The following is an 18,031-nucleotide window of genomic DNA, read 5'->3' on the forward strand; positions in this document are numbered from 1 at the left end:
ACTACAACGACGTCATCAGGCGTTACCGGCAGGCGGCAGGCGACGCCGGCGGCATCCCGCGTCGCCGTTGGGCGGCGATCCCCCACCCACCTCCGACGGCCCCGGTGGTGGCCCCGGCTGTCCCGGCGGAGTACGAAGTGTCGCCGGAACAGTTCGTCCTCCGCGAGGACGGCGACCCCGACGACTCGCCGGGGCTACTCGTCGCCATGCGGGCGTCTCAGGCGACGGCGGCAGCGGCCGCGGCAGCGAGGGAAGAGGCGGAGATCGCGGCGGCGATCCAGGCGACGGCGGCAGCGGCGACAGTGGGGGCAAACCCGTCACCCGTCGGCGATGATGACAACATCGACTCGGACGCCCTCGCCAACAGCTCCGACGACGACGGGGACGGCGACGACGCGGTGAACGGGCCCGTCGTCGTCTACCTGGACTCTGATTAGATTAGGATTTATTAGAATTTAGTAATGTTTAATTAAATTTTATTTTTAGTTTTTTAATTATGTTCGAATGTAATCGGGAACTATGAAATTTTATCTAAGTTTATTATGAACCTAAATTCAGTGTTTGCATTGTTATTATTATTATTATTTATTTGAAATATTTAAATTGTTTACATTAGTTAACTAAATATTTAAATTTTATCTAATATATAAATTTTACAAAAATGAAAAAAAAACTAAAAATAAATAACTTATAATTTTTCTTAAACGATATAAACATTCATGAAATTATATTAAATCTTTTTTCTTAAATAATATATAAATAACTTATAATTTTTCTTAAACGATATAAAACGTAAAATATTTGCCCAACTTTTGCCGGCACCGGAGAATGGACATGTAATGATTCCACGCAAAATGTCGACGAAATCGGAGACCAAACGCACATTGCGTCACGGCCGGCATCTGTTTTTGCCGGTTTTTGAATGAAAATTCATAAAAAAAGCAAGGATTATCAGGAAATTCTAAAATTTGACGTGCCGCCTTGTGAAGTTCATCGTGAAGCGTGAAAAAAAATGAAAATTTTACATGAAGGAGAGTTGCAAGATGGCGTTGTAGCACCCCTTCCGTTCATACCGACATCCATGGGTTGCACATGAAGTATATGGATGCATTCATGAAATTCACCCAACTTTTGTCGGCACCTGAGAATGCAAATGCAATGATGCCACGCAAAATTTTGACGAAATCGGAGACCAAACGCACGTTGCGTCACGTCCGGTATCTGTTTTTGGCGGTTTTTGAATGAAAATTAATAAAAAAAAGCACGGATGTCAGAAAATTCTAAAATTTGACGTGCCGGCTTGTGAAGTTCATCGTGAAGCGTGGAAAAAAATGAAAAAAATTCATGAAGCGGAGTTGCAAGATGGCGTTGTAGCACCCCTTCCGTCCATACCAACACCCATCGGTTGCACATGAAGTACATGGATGCATTCATGAAATTCACCCAACTTTTGCCGGCACCTGAGAATGCACATGCAATGATGCCACGCAAAATTTCGACGAAATCAGAGACCAAACGCACGTTGCGTCACGTCCGACATATGTTTTTGCCGGTTTTTGAATGGAAATTCATAAAAAAGGACGGATTGGTGGAAAATTCTAAAATTTGACGTGCCGCCTTGTGAAGTTCATCGTGAGGCGTGGAAAAAAATGAAAAAAAATTCATGAAGGGGAGTTGCAAGATGGCGTTGTAGCACCCCTTCCGTCCATACCGACACCCATGAGTTGCACATGAAGTACATGGATGCATTTATGAAATTCACTCAACTTTTGCCGGCACCTGAGAATGCACATGCAATGATGCCACACAAAATTTCGACGAAATCGGAGACCAAACACACGTTGCGTCACGTCCGGCATCTGTTTTTGCCGGTTTTTGAATGTAAATTCATAAAAAAGGACGGATTGGTGGAAAAATCTAAAATTTGATGTGCCGCCTTGTGAAGTTCATCGTGAGGCGTGGAAAAAAATGAAAAAAAATTCATGAAGGGGAGTTGCAAGATGGCGTTGTAGCACCCCTTCCGTCCATACCGACACCCATGGGTTGCACATGAAGCACATGGATGCATTCATGAAATTCACCCAACTTTTGCCGGCACCTGAGAATGCACATGCAATGATGTCACGCAAAATTTCGACGAAATCGGAGACCAAACGCACGTTGTGTCATGTCCGGCATCTGTTTTTGCCGGTTTTTGAATGGAAATTCATAAAAAAGCACGGATTGTCAGAAAATTCTAAAATTTGACGTGCCGCCTTGTGAAGTTCATCGTGCAGCATGGAAAAAAAATGAAAAAAAATTTCATGAAGGGGAGTTGCAAGATGGCGTTGTATCACCTCTTCCGTCCATACCGACACTCATGTGTTGCACATGAAGTACATGGATGCATTCATGAAATTCACCCAACTTTTGCCGGCACCTGAGAATGCACATGCAATGATGCCACGCAAAATTTCGACGAAATCGGAGACCAAACGCACGTTGCGTCACGTCCAGCATCTGTTTTTGCCGGTTTTGAATGGAAATTCATAAAATAAGGACGGATTGGTGGAAAATTCTAAAATTTGACGTGCCGCCTTGTGAAGTTCATCGTGAAGCGTGGAGAAAAATGAAAAAAATTCATGAAGGAGACTTGCAAATTCATATGGAAAGATTTCATGTAGGAGACTTGCAAATATTCATATGGAAAAAAAATGAAAAAATACACCCGACGTCGTCATATTGTTTTCCCACGACGGCGGGATTAGCGACGTTGCATAACCTAGCCACATCGACGTCGTCATATTGTTTTCCCACGACGGCGGGATTAGCGACGTTACATACCCTAGCCACATTGACGTCGTCATATTGTTTTCTCATCAAATGCTTTTGGTCTTCCATTTTTGGTCACCTCAGGAGCATTCTTACCCTGACCTCTAATATTCTGTTTAGGTGCCCCTTTGGTGGACACCTTCACTGGATCACGAATAAGAATATGATTCTGCTTAGGCTGAAATTTATCATTACTCACAAAGCTTTGTTGACTGAGTTCTTCATTATTCAAGATGTCCTTATTCGCTATAATTTCTTTCATTGCTGCCAGCATCTGGTCGAATAAGAATGGGTTATGACATGCGATATGAGCATCTTTTGCAGATACACTGGTCAACGTACTATATCTAGCTCTGGCCTCCTTACCCGTCCAACCCCATGAAAACAGATCGCTGGTGCGCTTCACGGGCAATCCAGATCTTGCTTTCTTCGTGAACCGTCGCAGGATACAACACTTAGGTATTGCAGGTAAGTTGAGTGCATTCAAAACATGAAGAATATGCTTGCAAGGAAGGCCTTTGCGAGTCATACTTCGACAACTGCACTTTATAGTTTCTGCAGAGTTACCTGATGCGTAGTCCACATTAAACTTATGATCCTTGTTATTTTTCCAAGCAACCACGAATCTGTGACTGTCTGCTCCTCTTAATCTATCAATTACCTCAAGCTGATGTACCTTTTTTAAATCTTCCTGCAAGATGTAAATGTTTGCCTTCGTGAATGTTTTGGCAGCAAACACCTCAATGGTCTTACACTCAGTCACTGCTACTGGTAGAGTCTGTGAGGCCACGCAATCGTCATGCGATTCATTCTCGCGCAGGCGCATGATGCAATTCTCATAGTGTACAATCATATCAACAATTGTCATACCGTAGTCCAGATGTAGGTGCACGCATGAGTTCAGGCTCTCGCTCCTGTGATTACTACGCATACCAAGAAATAACCCACCAGACAAATATGATGCAGCTCAAAGCTTCTTCTTCCTGTACATCCTATGGAGCCATCTTTTTGTTTTCTCCGTCTACCATTTCTGAACAAACGTGGCCCATCTCTCCTCGAAAACTGCATGTGTGGTGGCGTAGTACAAGAGTGACCTGAATTCCTTCAATGACTTGTGATGGAGGTGTTTCTGCATGTTTTTTTCAATATGCCATGAACATAGACGATGCCACACGTCAGGAAGCACCTTCCTGATAGCCCTTATCATCGCTGCATCTCCATCAGTAATTACAGACTGGGGCTTCTTCTGGCAGTGAGCTTTCAAAAACGTCTCTACCAGCCAAACATACATACCTTCAGTCTCATCTGAAACAATGGCGCATGCAAAAATCGTAGTGCAACGGTGATTGTTGAGACCAACAAAAGGGATAAATGGCATTCCATACCTATCCATCTTGTACGTACTGTCGAACACAGTGACATCACCATAGTCAAGATAATCCCGACGTGATTGCGAATCACACCAGAACAGGTTGTTCAGCCTACCTTCAGCGTCAACGGTATGCTCAAAGAAGAAATTCGGATCCCTGTCCTTTCTAGCCAACATGATTCCTATAGCAGTGTCAGCATCACCTTGGACAAGCAGTTTCATCTTCTCCCTGTAGCACATATTATACAATTTCCTCCTTCCAAACCCTGTCTTAGCGTACGAACCGTACCTGCTGATAAAGTTATCAAAAATGATATGCTTTCTTATCCCAGCTCCTGCCATAGCTAAAATCTCTGCTTTCTGGAAATCTTTGATTACATTGTGAGACCGGAGGAAAGGGACTTCGTCCGGTTTTGCAAGAACATGGTTGTGATCATCGAAGAAACCGCTAACATACCAAAGTCCACTCTTTATATCAAGCTTCACTTTTAAATGGGCTTCACAGAAACATCGACTCTCCGGTCTCAGTCTACGGGTCCGGCCTTCCATGGTTAAAAAATTTGCCTGTCGTTTTCCTGCGCTGGAACAGAGATACCTCCTCATGCGTAAAACTTTTTGGGAACCTTTTCCAAATCTTTTCAAGTCCCTCCTGATACTGAATCCACGATCTTTGGCGTACTGGTTATAGAACATGTATGCCTCTCCTTCTGACCTGAATGTCTTGGCCATGACTTCCCAATGCCTATCCAATGTCTCTTACTGATATTCATCATAGCCGATGTCAAGGTCAAAATCAAGATCGCCAAACATGCTCATCGTTCCCATTAGAACCATCAACACCCCCCTGCAAAATAAGACATGTCACCATGTTCGTCAGTCTTTTGATATGTTTTCAGTTTTCATGAGTAATTTGAACATGTAATTTAACTTACTTCGCTCATGTTTCCTTCATTAGATGCATTGTCATCATCCTCATCATCCTCATCATTATCATCATCCTCATCATTATCATCATCCTCATTATTGTCATCATCCTCATCATTGTCATCATGTAAGGTTCTCGTCTCAGCGTCACCATCGGTATTTCTCTGTGCAGATTCAAAAGTGTAAGTGGTAATACAATTTGTATGTTAGTAATAATACAACAACATATTTAAAACATACATGGGTTCCACTTTCAGCATAAGATTGATCATCGCTGTCATAATCGTCATTGTCATCATTAGCATGCACCTATTTAAATTCAATAGCAATTGTAAGTGTTAATGTAATAACTTATATTTTTATTATTTATAGTCAACGTACACAGCACTTATATTACCACTATATGATTCATCCTGACTCATATAGTTGTGTCCGAATGATTTATTTGCATTCAATGACGAAGATTCATCCTCACTACTAGAGTCATTGCCAGCATATCTGGTGTTGTCTTGATCTATTAATAAACCTTTCAATAGGTATTGTATCAATGTACAATGAAATCATGAAAAATTGTATGGATTAAATGAAAAAACTTACTGTCCGTCGTCGAAGGGTTGATCGACATCGTTCGACGTCGGTGCCACGTCGGTCACTGCAACCGCCGGCGTCGAAGCGGAGGGAGAGGGTCACGTCGCCGATGGAGACGTGTGCGGCGGCGGAGACGAGACGGTGGGGGTGTCCTGTCGGCGGTGGAGGCGACGTCTGCTGGACTTGCGGCGTCGACGGAGACGTGCGGGGGGGGGGGGGGGGAGCCACGTCGACGTCGGGGACGACGGTGGAGACGTCGCGGCGGCGGAGTCGGTCGTGATGAAGCTAGGTTTTTTTTTCAACCAAACCGCCGACGCGTGGGTGACGTGGCGTATGTACGATGGGCGGGCGGGCGTACGACGGGCAGGCGGACGGGACGACAGATACGGTACAGAACATGCAATGACCATATTGCCTTTATACGTTTAGTGGGGGTTGCACGGAAGAAGACCTCTGTATACAAAACCGAGGCTGCTGAAAATTAGCAGAATTGCCATGTTCTACTCCTCTCCGAACTGAGCTCCACGATGCATCCCTATCCCAGTGGGGCAACTGAAAGGCCGAAGCCATCAGCGTCACATGCTTTCAAGCTCTAGCGGTGGGCCTGACTGGCTGCAATTGGCTGACGCCGCAACCACTTGGGTGGGATTGTGGAAGGCCCTGCACTGCACACTATAAGTGAGCACAGGAAAAGAATGTGCGCCATTTGGAACATCCAACTGTATATGCGTTCGTGCATGTGCCTCAGGCGTTAGCAAATCCATACACTGTGCTGGCATACATCTCCCCTTTTTCCCAGTTGTTCTTGGCGCTTGCCCTCGTTTTCATTCGGTGAGCCGTCTCGTCTTCATGAGCTGTTAGATCCTGTGTAAACTCTTCTTATGCATATGTTTTTCTGTTTCCTAGATCTCATTGCAGTTGACTTAAATTGGGAATTTGATAGATCCTACCAGGTGCTGATGGCCAGGCAATGGGATGCCTTGAATCTCCTGTGAACTGTTCTTGTTTAATCATGCAATGAATCCCCATACAAACACGTGATAAACTGAGCTCATAGACAGTTACGTATTTCACTGGAGCCTTGTAACTGCATATGAGTAGTAAAAAAAACTTGCGATTTATCAACTACTCCCTCCGTTCCTAAATATAAGTCTTTCTAGAGGTTTCACTAGTGGACTACATACGGATGTATATAGACATACTTTAGAGTGTAGATTCACTCATTTTGCTCCGTATGTAGACCTCTAGTAAAATCTCTTAAAAGACTTATATTTAGGAACGGAGGGAGTAATATTAAGAAATTTTGATGGCCTAATCATTTTAGAAATTGACTTCCATGAATCCTGATTGATTTATCTGTGACCTGGTGAATATCACCAACCGTTCAAGCAGAGCAGTTAGCATCTTCGATTTATTTTTGGATACTTTATTTGTAAAGTAGTAAATTAAGCATTGTAAGAGTAGTGCTAGTCTTCGGGCAGTCTATAACAACTGGTGATTATTTTCCACTTGCATGGACCGTATAGACTGGTGTTAAGGTTTTTGAGCCTGAATTCAATCGGATCTTTCTTTATTCTTGCTTAGTCCCAAACACTTATTGAAATCATGTTCACTATGTGGTACTCTGTCTTATTCAGTATCAGTCCAGCTCTTCTGAATGCGAGCTAATGTTTATTGCAGGTAGTTCACTCACTTGCATTACACTGCAGTACTTTTGAAACGGAATTGCACTGCAGTATCACTGTTGGAAATTCTAAGTTTGTTCTCTTTTATGTTAACATTTGTTCCCCGTTTCTGTGCAGGACAATATACTCTTATAGTCTTATGCTGTCTCCTTCAGCGTCCTGTAAATACCATTCATTCAAAGTAGAAATCATTACTTCAAACTGGAGCAACTTGCTCCGAGCAAGGTTGTTGCTACGGACTGGCTGTTTCGTGCGGTTCTCAGCGCAGCCTTGCTCTCACTTCTGGATTATAAACACCTCCGCCTCCTTGCCTCAACTGTGATGGCAGCCCCTGCTTGCCTTTCTGAAGACGGCCTTGCCATTTGGTAATGAACACTTGTCTTATCTCTGGTTCAGAACATTGATAATGCATATTGATCCTAACAAGCACAGGGAACAACGATCTGCCTGCATGCAAGATCTGTTCCATTTTTTCTTTCTTGCGTGGCTTCGGTCTCTTCCTCACTCCCTGTCCCTGATGTTATGAACTGGACTAACATTTGTAATGTGTGGTCTGTTCATGCAGAGTCTCCAGTAGCTGGTCAACATTACTTCACGGTAATCTTCAGCAGTTCAGTTCAGCTGATTTCCAGTAGCACAGCACAGCAGTCGTTTAGCATATCTTCTGCACACCGTTTATTCACACGGCGCTGTTGTAGACATACGAAGAGGCAAGTAATCAGGTTCCACGAAATTTTGGCACTGCGCTGTCGACTTCAGGGACAACTGCCAGTAGGCTGTCTTTGCATCTTGGTTTGCTATCGAGGAACAATTACTCAATTAGTGTTAGATGTCGCTGTATTGCTCTAGTTATATTTCTTCAGCCAATGGCCGTGTTGATAATTAGTGTCCGACTGGTGTTTGTTATGATGACGGAAGATCCTCACATCAAATGAGTCCCAGTGTCTAGCTGTTGCCCCCATTATTGCGAATTTGCGCACAACAAATAAAATGTCAGGTTAACCGAAAATCATGAAATGCATCAATGCTTGTTGCTCAACGACAATCCTTGCGCATACCCTTCAGCTTATAAGATTATTTATCTAAATTACTTGGGATCTTTTGAAATCTCATATTTCCTAGCTTTTGAATCACCCCACCTATTCCCGTTTTCCACCTCACTGTAAACACATGTGGGCTAAAAGTTTCAGTAAGTTTTTACTCCCTCACATCCCACGACATAAGACGTTTTTGCAAGCTAAAACAACTTGCAAAAACATCTTATATTGTGGGACAGAGGGAGTAATTACCAAAATCGCTCATCTTCCGTTTTCAAAAAAAAAATTAAAAAAAATTGAACATCTTGAAACGACTTGGTCCTGCGAGGAACCAGAGACCAGACTGTGGTCCTAGGAACACCGTTCGTTCGTGCATGCTTGAATTTCATGTTCATCTCCTCTCCCAAGTCGGAACTGAGCTCCACGACGCATCCCTATCCCAGTGGGGGCAACTGAAAGGCCGAAGCCATCGGCGTCAGGTGCTTTCAAGCTCTAGCGGTGGGCTCTGGGCTGCCTGGCTGCATATCGGCCGACGCCCGGCGCAGCCACTTGGGTGGGAAGGGATTGTGGAAGGCCCTGAACTGCACTGCACTGCACGCTATAAATGAGCACAGGAAAAGAATGCGCGCCATTTGGAACATCCGACGGCAACGTTCGTGCATGTGCCGCTAGCAAATCCGTATACTGTGCTGGCATACATCCCCCCTTCTTCCCAGTTGCGCCTGGCGCTTGCCCTCGTTTTCATCCGGGGCGCCGTCTCGTCTCGTCTCGTCATCATGAGCCCCAGATTGGAGCATGGATGAGGTTGCACTTGCACGTCGGGGAAAACTGCAGCTGGTTATCCATCCACCTAACTACCTAAGCCTAAACCTGAGCCTGCCGCCGCAAGTTGATACGTACTCCCTCCGTAAACTAATATAAAAATATTTAAACACTACTTTAATAATTTAAATACTCTCATATTAGTTTATAGAGGAAGTACTAGGCAGAGACGCACAGGGTAAATTAACACATGCCCATGTCTCCCCAAAGGAAGGCGGTAGGAACTCACCCACGGCCGTGGAAAGTGAAAAAAATCAGAACTCTCCAAGAACCACCCCCTTGCCTCGTGCTCACTTTGCTATGTATTCCGTCACGTGTTACCTCAGCCTGGTTACTTCCGATCCCAGTTCCCAAGGTACCGTTTTTCATATTCCTCTGCAAGGGACGAAAGCAAGGCAAAAAAAAAGCTGGCTCAGATGGAGATGGTGCGATGGGAACGAGTGACAAGTTGGGCAGCTGCTTGCGCCTAAATTTAAACCGGCCCCCCGATGGAGATGGAGATGGAGATGGAGATGGGTCATGGTTATCTTATCATAAACGCTGCGTGCGTGCGTCATTTGCAGTTTAATCAGTTTATTATGCCGTGGAGAAAGAGACATGAGACTGACACCGGTCTGCCCAATAAAGAAGTGCAATTGATCGGCTAACACTTAGCTTTCTGGGCCCAACTATATGATACTCCCTCAGTTTCTAAATATAAAAACATTTAAAGATTTTATTATAGATTATATAGGGATGTATGTAGTCATATTTTAGTCATTCATTTTGTATCTAGTTTATAAAAAATAATTATATTTAGGAACGGAGGAAGTATGATCGAGTTGCTATCCCAGCAAAAATGCAATATAACTTTTTTAGGATGACATGGAACATATTGACGTTCATATCACGTGGGCAGAAATAAATTTGTGGACTGCCTTTCTTTTGCAAGAGATTAGTCCCAGTATGAACATAGGTTTTCAAAAGTATCCAGTAGTAGGTGTCCTGAACAAAATTGTGTTTTCTGCTTACTTCTATTTCTCGAGGGCATTTCCCGCCGATGTTCAAAATTAGTATGGTTGCGCCTCGGTCAACGATACTTCATCGACGGATATAAAGTTGGATAAAAATATTGAGAAAGGGTTAAAAAAAGTCCCTAATTTACATATCTGCATTTTCGCTTTGAAGAGTGTGAATCGGGTTTTCATAGTTTCAATCTTAGACACAAGTGTTCATATTTTTTCTGGATTTATTTCATGTTTATCTATGCTATGTGTAGAATGACAATTTTGTCATCTATAAGGTGTCTCTACTGACTTTATCAATTTTAAGATGGTTGTGTCTCTCAGTGGTGTTCATAGTGATATGATGTGTATATGTTCATGGGCCACAATATGCACACGTGTGTGAGAGCATGTGTATGTTGATGAAGTATCATTGATGTACTCCCTTCGTTTTTAATATAAACACTTTAGAGATTCTAATATAAATTGCATACAGAGTAAAATGAGTAAATCTACAATTTAAAATACATTTATATACACTTATATACAGTATGTGCTTAAATCTCTACAAAGGTTTATATTTAGAAACGAAGGAAGTATTTCTCAAAAAATGAGATTAAATAACTATAAATAGTGAATCTTATTTTGGAGGAGGAAGGCATGCCAAAAAGCACATACACATGCGCAAACTATTTTTGTTCATTTTGAAACTCATGTGGGGCTTACCGAAAAACATGGATCCGTTCTCTATATATCCTGGAAAGCCATAGTGGTCACCACAACATGGGTAATTCTCTAATTTTGTGAAAATGGGTCGAGTTCCTATATTTTCAATTGTTCCACATGACGTAGATAAAATGCACATTGATGGTTTTTCAACCCAAAGAGCAACGCACCCACCATACAAAATGAAGTACTCCTTCTGTACCCGTGTGCACAAGTCATCTTATGAAAACTAAATAATCTTAAAATATTTAGTTACAGTTCATTAAATTTTACCTTATTTCTTGTTTTCTTGACATGAATAAAGGAATCAACTAATAAAAGATGTGAGACGTATATGTTTTTAATGACACAGGACTATCTAGCACAACATGCAATGGTGAGTTCATTGCATGCAATGATATTAATTAGCAAATAGACATTAAGTTCTCTCGTTTTACCCTCCGTGGTCGCGGTGCACAATGCATTAAATACACATTAGTCCACTCGGGGACTAATGTCGGGCTGAGAGTGGATGGGGTGTTGTCGCTCTTCCTACCAGGGTTGTGTGCGGTGTGATGTGTGCGACTGTTAGTAAATTGTGACAGGGATGTCGGGGCGGCGGCCCGGCATGGCGGTCCGCATGGTTGCTCGTCGGCGGGCATCATTGCGGTGGTGGTGGCTCTCTTCTCGTGTTGTGTGGAAAATGGGAGGTGTTACGGCGGGTAGCTCGGATGTGCCCTATCTTTCGGATGGGTCACATCCTTATCTAGATCTAGGGACCTGACATCGTCGCGTTCCTCCTGGTGGCCTTGTGGTAGCAGGATGAGTTGTCGAGCGAAAGCTCCGTGCCTTGGCACCGACGATGCCGATACCCGTGGGTGTTGTGTTCTTCTTGAAGATGTCGTTGTGGCTCTTCTCTCCGTGTCACGGCTCCAGGTGAAGACCTTTGACCCATGTGGACTCGACAGCGGCAACGCTCTACGCCATTCTTCCTCTTGGGGGCGTTGCCGTGGAGCCTAGATGTGCTAGGTCGTAGTGTGGCGGTGTCTAGTTCATCTAATACTTGTTGTTGGCAGCATAGCCGCGTGCGTCCTATGTGTGCGGAATACCTTAGGATCATCTTTGTAAGAGGGCTACCTCATCATTTTGTATCGTTCGGCCATGTACTATTCGATGTTGCTTTATTTATAATGCGGGGCGAAAGCCTATTTCGAGAGTATCATATGTTAGTATCATAACATAGTTCATTTATTGTCATGCATGACATAGAGTAGCATACCATTTAATATGATACGGCATCATGATATGATACCCAACCCTCTATTTCTTCATTTAATTCTATAACATCTCGTTAAATTGCATAATTGGCATGCATGATACTACATATGATACTCCCATTGTAATAAGTCTAAGATGACTTATGCATCGATACGGAGTTTTGGTCTAAAAAGACTACATGCAGAACCGAATTGCTCGAAAAGACCCCATCTGGCTAAATTTGACATAAAAGACCCCCCGGACTGTGGCGGAAGGTGCACCAGCCGACACATGGCACCTGCACCGCTAACCCTAAAACCCCGTGCGCAGTGGCAATACTGTTCACCCATGATGAACAGTAATTTTGGAAAAAAATCAAAACAATAGCAGGAAAATATAAAAAAATCGAAAAATTTGCACCTAGTTAGAACACTCGATCATCTTTGCCGCCAATTATTTTTAGATTTTTCTGAAATTTTCTGCTAATTTTGAATTTTTTTTCAAAAATACCATTCATCCCCAAGTGGGGCCCTTTTTCTCAGCGAAAACCGTCCCTCGCGTGAATAGTGTTGTCGCCCCCGGTCGTGGCGGCAGGTGCCACGTGTCGGCTGGCGCACCTGCCGCCGCGACCCGGGCGTCTTTTCTCCCAATTTCATCCGAAAGGTTTTTTTTAGCAATTCCGTTGAGCAGATGGTCCTTTTGGACGAAAAATCATGAAAATATTGTTCACCCGAGATGAACAGTTGTTTCGAAAAAAATCAAAACAATGGCAGAATACATGGGAAAATCTGAAATTTTGCACCCAATTAGAACACTCGACAGTCTTTGCTGCCAAAAAAAATAATTCAGATTTTTTATTTTTTTTCAAAAATACTGTTCATCCCCTTGTGAAGCCCATTTTTCTGAGTGAAAACCATCCCACGCGTGAACAGTGTTGCCGCCCCCGGTCGTGGCGGCAGGTGCCATGTGTCAGCTTGCGCACCGAATGCCACGGCATGGGGGTCTTTTCTGTCAATTTCATGTAGAAGGGGTCTTTTTTTCGCAATTCCATTGAGGAGATGGTCCTTTTGGACAAAAAATCACCGATACTGAGGGAGTAAGGCTGGCCGTAGCGGTGGTATCTTAGCGAGTATCATGCATTTGTCACTTGCAAACATGTTGATGTGACACAGAATTAAGGAAAAGAGAGGGGGTTAAAGTAACGTAGATAGATACCGTATCATGTTAAATGATATGCTTTTTTGTATCATACATGATAACAAATAAGTTTATATGTGATACTATTCTATAATACTACTCCCTCCGTTCCAAAATTCTTGTCTTACATTTGTCTATATATAAATGTATCTAGTCACGTTTTATTAGTTGAATACATTCATTTTTAAACAAATATAAGACAAGAATTTTAGGACGGAGGGAGTATGTACTATGAAAATAGTACCATATGCATCAACTAGTACATTGTACTTCTCTATATCCGAGGATAGACATCATCTGACCAGGTATGCACCTTCTTGGAGAAAGGACAATTCTTGCATAAATGAGTAACATTCCCGAGCCATGCAAACAAAGGTGAACGAAATGGTAGATAGGAGTGCTTGGAGTCTCCAATTTTCAGTTTTAGACATTTAAAACGTTTATCTTACACAACTAGGGAACTTTTAATTTGCAAGATTTCAAAAATACAAGAATAGAAAAAAGATAGGACCGCAATGTCATGCCTTTTTGAATGATGTAGGAATTTGGTTTGCTTGTCTGCGTCAGAGGAAAAACAGAGGATTCTTTTCAACATATTTGAGCGGATGCTAAAATTTATATGTGATGTAGTACAAAGAAATCCTTAAGAAAAGTCAAACAAATCAAACCATCAACGTAGGAGAATTTCCTAAGGACTCTAATTTACTCCATCCGTTAAATAATATAAGTGTGTTTTTTATACTGGTATCAATAACATTTTTATATTATGAAATGGAGGGAGTACTGGTATGAAAATTTGTTCAATCAAAGAGGGCCTTAAATAAAAAAGATTGGAAGCAAGGAAAAAACTACACCTTTGTTTTCTTATGAAGTTGAAGAAATAGAGAGCTACGCATTAGCACATGACTGTAGCTAGGTTAGTGAGAGAGTTTTTTTCTTTTCTTTTTGCTATGCGTGATGATCTCCCGTTTGTGGGAGAGGCGTCGTCACAGCTGATGACATTCTACTTAAATTATGAGAACTCTTGTTTCGCGGGAATAAGAAAGGACGCATGGTAGGGATAAATATAGCCTAAACAGGCCGTAGTGGTTGCCGAAGACATGCATGAGGAAGCGCGAGAAAACGTCAAGGTTTGACGCCACGCAGTCATGTAATATCGCTTAATACGGAGTATTAATAGAATGTCCACACACCTTTCTTGCTGCAACTGGCCGGCGCCATCGCTATGCCCTTACATTTATACCAGATTATTAACGGGAGGAGCGTACGACGGCATTTGCACAGGAGACAAACAAGAACAAGAAGAAGAAAGAAAGAAGGAAACCCACAGCGACTCGTGAAGATCTTGAAAACAAAACGGAATCTATCGTTCGAGGTCTTGGCAACCCATTTTCACACTTTGTCCGGCACCAAAAATGTCCACACAAACAAACAAACAAACAGACGATCAGAAAGAAGGAAGGTAAACCAAACAAGCGCTCTCGACTCGCATCGCATGCGAAGCCACCGCAGGCAGCCAATGGAATTCCACGCAGCGCGACCCGGGTGGCCACCGCGACGCGAGAACGTTCTCCTCCTCTTCCTTCCGCCCCACTCCGCCTGCCTGCGGATCACGAAACCCCTCCCCGTCCACGTCGCCCACCACTTTCCCGGTTGGATCTTCACCGTGGGGCAGGCACGTTTTCTTAGCTCGATCCGCTCACCATCCCCTTCCACTTACCTCACTCCAGCTCCAGCTCCAGCTCCAGCCATCCACTGCGCTTATCATAATCACTAATCAGGCCCGTGGTATATTTAATCACTTATCATGATGGAAAACGGAAACGGATGGGACCGGAGCAGGGGGCCTAATATATCGGTCGGCATGACGATGATTACGGGCGGGAGACTGTTGTTGGGTTCCTGGCACGTGCATTTCGAGCTCGGCCTCCCAAAGGAGAAGGAAGGAAGGGGTGGTTTGAGGGTAAAGGACAAGATCGTATGCCGGCCGTCCGGCGGCCTAAATTGCGTGCCGGGCCCCAGCTAGATTGGCAGCGTGGCGGGCGGCTTTATTCCGCAAGTTGCAAGCGGGCAAACTAAACTAAACATGTGCGCCAACCGGAGTATATGGCATGTGTAAAACACAGTGTTCAGTGCATGGATATGCTAAAGTAGTGTTGAGATTTGTGCCTGTTAATTGTTGCAATAACCCCGAATTGGCATGTTCCAAACTGATTTTTTGGGAGGCAGCATGGTTTTGGAAAAACAGGGCACGGGATTTTGCTGTACACTGTGCGTCCTATTAATCGAATAGCATCATTTTCCTCCTCCATCTTCTCAATTGAAACCCTAAGAACTAGAACGACGACGTTGATCTACTTCCTTTGTGACGAGATCCCCCCTTCCCCCCTTGTTGCCTTTCGTCCACTGCTTTGGCGACGAGAGGTGCGAGCCAGATTGGTAGCACATACTAATATTAGTCTTTCATGCGTTTGTTGTTCTCACTCGTGTGCATTTCAGACCATTTTTTTGGTCGACCACCTATTCTACATTGCTCTAAGTCAAGCATGCTTAACTTTAAAGTTTTTACGTGTGGGTTTCCCAAAAAGAAGGAATTCCTTGTTGATATGAATAGTCTAACATCGCTATCAAGCCAGGCTCTTACATGTAGAGTGAGGTTTTTAACTAGATTGATCTCGAGTCATCTATGAGGAGGTGATGGCGTCTACGTCGGTATGAAATAAGTCCTCTTTGTCTCGTCCTTGTTGTGATGGTGCCTGTTGGCATTGTTGCGAGACGTGTGAAGGGTTGTGTGTTTCTAGGTCTTGTTCTTAAGGTTGATTTTTTTTTGCTTTTGCGGATATGTCTCGACGGCGTTGTCCCGTGGAGGGATGAAGCACTCTTAGTTCTCTCGCTACAATTCCGATTGATGAAGGTTGGTCAACTTCGGTCTCATTGGCGAGCCTGTAAGGTTTATGATCTTGTCCCCATCTCGTGAGACCTAGGGTGTTATAAGGCCCTCTCTGGTGGTGTTTATTTCTCTAGGGCAGCGATTTGATGTGCAGACCTTGGTCTACATCAATGACCTTTCATGCATTTCTTCTATAAATTTTAAGTTTCAACAAGTTCGCTCAACTAGACACATGCCATGACACGACAACGAGCTTCCTCGCAATGCACCATTGGTGGATGCACCAAAAAAGAAGACTTCGGTGCCCACATAGATCTAAATGTATTTTTCAATTTTTGTAAGTGTTTTTAGGTTTTGTGCTATTTAATATATAGATTTGTTTACCTTTTCTCTAAAAAATCTTAATAATTAAATAATGTCATCCCACGCGGAAAAACTTTTTGTCAATCGTAGGCCTATGTCCTATTTAACTATAGTCCGTTTACCTTTGTCAGTCAGATTCACGCATTTATAGTCCATTTCAACACGTGAGAAAAATCTTTTGTATGACCTAACCCTTCACTTCTTGGTTTCGAAGTGACACAAAACATGCTCCTCCTACCACGGTTCGTGTATTGTGATGTTGACGGTTGGTGGTATATCGGTCCTTGGATGCCACGGGGCGGCCCTGGATGACTGTTTGCAGGTTGGCTCTAGCGGACATCTGGTGGCGATGGTGGCTACGTCTCTTTGTTGTTCGGGGAGTGAGGGGTTTAGCGGCGGGTGGCCCGGGCCCGTTCTTTACCGCTAGCAGTGAAGATATCCAGATCCGATGTGCGTCATAGCTGTCCTCGGTACCCCGTAGTGGCATGGATGAGTTGTCAAGGAAAAGCTCCGCACCTCGCACCAATGGTGATGTTGCCCATGGGTGTCACTCTCCTCTTGAGGATGTAGTTGTGGTTCTTGTAGAAGACCATTGTCCATTCTCCTCTTGAGGGTGATATCATGGAGCTAGGTGTCCTAGGGTGTGCCTTGGCTTGTATTTAGGCCGTTGTGTGCTTTCTTTCGGTAACTTAGTCATGTGCGTTTATGTTGTTTATTTATACCCGGATTCGTGTTGCATTAGGAATACCTCATCACTTTTCATCGTTCGATCGTATACTTGGATTATGCATATAGCTATTAATAAGGGATTGGTGCTTCTGCTCGTCCGTCCTACAATTATCCCTGAAGTTGCCACGAATTACCCACTATGTCATTCATAAATAAAAAAAAGATTCATTTTTTAATTCACATATCGCTGCACGTACGTGACAATGTTTATTACACATCGGCATATTAGTGTGATTCAAGCAACCAAGTGGCTCGAGCCTCACCATTTGACCGGAGACACCCGGGTTCAATCCCCGCATATCACTTTTTTCTTTATTTTTTCTTTTATCATGCATATTAAAATAATTTTCAAAATGTTCATAGCTTTCAAAATCTAACCTTAAATCATATATGAAAATTCATCAAAAAATGTGCAGATTTTAAATATGCTATTATCTTGCATGTTAATCATTTATAAAATGAGGTTTAAGATACAATCTTAACTAATACTCTTTTTGATCAAAATAAGTGTCTCAACTTTATACTAACTTTAGTACAAAGTTGTACTAAGCTCGAGCTACTTATTAAGCCATGGTAGAATAGACAAGGTTGCTTCTTCGTGGACCCTTCTTGGGTGGAGCCCTCTATGGACTCGCGCAACCGTTACCCTCCGTGGGTTGAAGTCTCCATCA

The sequence above is a fragment of the Hordeum vulgare genome, chromosome 4H (genome assembly GCF_904849725.1).
Source record: "Hordeum vulgare subsp. vulgare chromosome 4H, MorexV3_pseudomolecules_assembly, whole genome shotgun sequence".
Classification (NCBI taxonomy): Eukaryota; Viridiplantae; Streptophyta; class Magnoliopsida; order Poales; family Poaceae; genus Hordeum; species Hordeum vulgare.